This window comes from Octopus bimaculoides, chromosome 2 (genome assembly GCF_001194135.2).
Source record: "Octopus bimaculoides isolate UCB-OBI-ISO-001 chromosome 2, ASM119413v2, whole genome shotgun sequence".
Classification (NCBI taxonomy): domain Eukaryota; kingdom Metazoa; phylum Mollusca; class Cephalopoda; order Octopoda; family Octopodidae; genus Octopus; species Octopus bimaculoides.
Window position 1 is genome coordinate 53,667,351 of NC_068982.1, and position 3,990 is coordinate 53,671,340.

Consider the following 3,990-nt stretch of genomic DNA (forward strand, 5'->3'; position numbering starts at 1 on the left):
ACACACACACACACACACACACACACACACACACACACACACACACACACACACACACACACATACATCCAGGGACTATTAGCTCTGACTGAAACTATCCATATTTACAACGGCCTGCGAGATCTCTTAACCGGAGATCATGAAACCTTTCCAGCCTTCGATGAGTTACAACACAAATATCGTTTTCAGCCTGTTTCCACCAGTTATACGGAATAATTGTTTTTCATTGTGATAAACTTGAGTTGAGTTGCTTCTCTCTTTCTACACTATAGAGGCTTAAACAAAAGGAATTCTGCCATTTGTAACTCTGCAAAGAAGGGAATCAACATTATAATTTGTCTTTGGTTATCCAACATTATAATCGCTATCCACTTATTTTCTGACTGATCACACGGATATATTTTGTGTGCATGGGTGAAACTGTCACTAAAAATTTTCCAATAAATAAATTCAGTTTCATCTATCAAGTTGTTTTCTTTCGTTATCATACACAACGCATACATATATACGCACAAAGACACACACACACACACACACACACACACACACACACATAAAAGAGACATATTGTCGACATTCCATATTGCCTATCCAATTGCAATCGCTTAATGCATGTACGTGTTTGTGTGTAAACATATACGGGAATATACATATGTTAAATATAAATGCCTTCACTGTATATGTGCATACAAGTATTTATGTATGAGAGTATCTAATGTATTCCTGTAGTAGTTATCTGTAGATTTATCTCGGTTTCTGTGTGTGCAGGAAGCTACAATGAGGCCAAAAAGTATCAGCCCCGTTCTAATTCGTGTGCATTGCTGACATCTTTAGATGGCTATCTCTATTTGCGTCATCATAACAAGAGCTGGAGATATATAATGTCCTGGGTAGTAACCGAATACAGCGTGTTGGTGTCAAATAAAGATGAAATATCCACTGAAAACGTTATTGAAAGTTTTCCATTTAATTTTTCTGTTGAAATTATCTGAAAAAAATTTGCAATTATGAAGGCGGCAAGTTACTTGGACTAATGTAATTTCTTGAAAAAATGTAACAATTCCATCATGACAGTTATTTAAAAAATGCATATAACGTCTTATTCATCTTCTTATTTTGTAACATGGTAATATGTTAGTAAGATTTTTAAAGGCGGCGAGCGGGCAAAATCGTTACAGCGCCGGGTAAAATGCTTAGCGGCATTTCGTTCGTCTTTATGTTCTGAGTTCAAATTCCGCCGAGGTCGACTTTGCCTTTGCCTTTCATCCTTTCCGAGGTGATAATGGTGTGAGGAGGATGTAAAATAAGTGCCAGTTGAAAACTGGGGTCGGTGTAAATTTCCTCGAAATTACTAACCTTGTGCTAACATTTTAAACCAATATAATAATATATTTTTTTCTTTATTTTTAATGCGGGAGACAATGTGGTATCCATGGCCCTTGACAGGGCCACCGAGTGGTGAAAAGAAGGTTTCCTCAAGCGGAAGACCTTACCCGAGTGCTTGCAGCAGAGAGGAGTTCGCAAAACGCACCGAAGGTTCCAGGTAATGGTATTAAACCTGGCTACGGATTAGGTCTACCTCCAGAAATGTGTCATTACGTCTCAAAATATTTCCCTCTATACCTGCATATATTCCACTCTATATTTTTGTAATTAGCAGAACATTAATTTTCTCCTATACTATAAGCTGGCCTACTTAATGAACATTTATCAAGTGAAATCTTTCAGCGTAAAGCAGTTACAGTTTTTAAAATATTTTCATTTAATGTCAATGATTTAAAATAATATTTATTTTTGCATATAGATGAAACCGCACCTAGTTTCTGACAGCTACGATCTCGTAGTCTCGCTATTTTGTTAGTTTAAAGACAGTCGCAAGTGTTGGCCAACAGAATCGATAACTTGGCATACCATACAAAAAAGTATGTTAAATCTATTTTTCACTTCAAAGAAGTCTCTAGTTTGGTATCTATATATAAACATAGACTGCGACACAAATCCGGTAGAGAATGTTCTTTCTCAAAGGAATTACGGCATGTTCCGGGGGCCGAATATATCCATGTTCTTCTGGGCTGGAAATTTCGGCTGATCTAGAATGCAATAGGCATTTAATTTTACATGCCTAAAGATTCATCCCTAACCACGAAATAAAAATTTTATTTCCTACAATCACAGATCCTCCATGTATGTCTTAGCAACTGAATATTCTGGTGTCAACATAAGTAATGCAAATATTATTTTGTACATAAATATTTATTTAACGCAACTTGTTATAACTGAGTCTTCAAAATAAAGGAACATATTTTTTCCTGCTATCACAATGTGTTGGAAAGCAAAAATAACATATACTTCTCTGTATTCGGTTTTAGACCCAGAGATATATCTAACAACTATCAGTCCTCGTTGTCAAAAGTTGATTTCATTCTGTCTTGTTTTTGGTTCTGCTGCTATACATGTCTTTATCGTTTATCTTTTACTTGTTTCACTCATTTGACTGCGGCCATGATGGAGCTTTGAAGGGTTTTAGTCGAACAAATTGACCCCAGGACTAATTTTTTTAAAGCCTAGTACTTATTCTATCGGTCTCTTTTCTGGAGCCGGTAAGTTATGGGGAGGTAAACACACCAGCACCGGTTGTCATGTGGTAGTGGGGGACAAACATAGACACAAACACAAATACACACACACACACACACACACACACACACACACACACACGACAGGCTTCTTTCAGTTTTGACCTACCATATCCATTCACAAGACTTTGGTCTGCCCAGGACTACAGGAGAAGGCACTAGCCTGAGTTGCCACGCAATGGGATTGAACTGGGAGTTACGTGGTTGAGAAATAAGCTTTTTACCACACAGCTACGCCGCCACGCCTATATTTATTAATAAAGTATTCCAAATGCCATCAGGATCATTATTCTGGTTGTAAGGAAGGCTCGGAATATTTCAGCAATTGATGCAACCATTCAGAGGGAGAGAGGTGTATCGTGTTAAACTGTAATTCAGTTTATGTAATGATGATCTCTGACTGTGGAGGGGACTTGTGGAATAGGCAGACCAGGAAGACAAGGGATGAGGTAGTGGAGCATGATCTTCGAACGATGGGCTTCACGGAGTCGATAACAAGTGACCGAGACCATTGGTGATATGCTGTGCTTGAGAAAGCTCGTCAAGACAGGTGAAATCATAGTCATAGCCGATGCCTGAGTCAGGCGACTGGCACCCGTGCCGGTATCACGTAAAGAGCACCCATTACTCTCTTGGAGTGGTTGGCATTAGGAAGGGCATCCAGCCGAAGAAACCATGCCAAATCAGATTCTTCGGCTTACCAGTTCCATTTAAACTGTCTAACCCATGCCAGCATGGAAAGCAGAGGCTAAATGATGATGATGATGAAAGTCAGAAAGAAACTTTTTAGTTATCCGCTTTTGATGAGAACATCTTGAAAAGTATGCAAAAGGAGAACGAAACATCGGGCTGTTCATGTTTCTGTTTTATGAGATTAAGAATCACTTTTTATTATCAACTTAGAATGAATATGAGGCAATATTAAGAGAATTTACTTAGAATGTAACATTGCAGTCTTTTTTCCTATTTTGAGAATAAATTGCATTACTATTAATTTGAAGTTATTTTACCGTTTCGCCATGGTGACCGAACTCTAAGTGTAATTTACACATTCACTATAGATATGGTTAGGAGATACTGGCGCACTTCGATACTTATTCGAGAAGCCCCTAGGCCCAAATACCATTCTAAATTTTATTACAGTACTGCAGATGTGACTGTGTGGTAAGAAGTTTGCTTTCTAACCTCATGGTTCCGGGTTCAGACCAACTGCGTGGCACCTTGGGCAAAATGTCTCCTACTATAGTCTCGGACCGCCCAAAGCCTTGTGAATGGATTTCAGTGACGGAAATTGAAAACAGCCCGTTGAATGTATGTGTGTGTGTGTGTGTGTGTGTGTGTGTGTGTGTGTGTG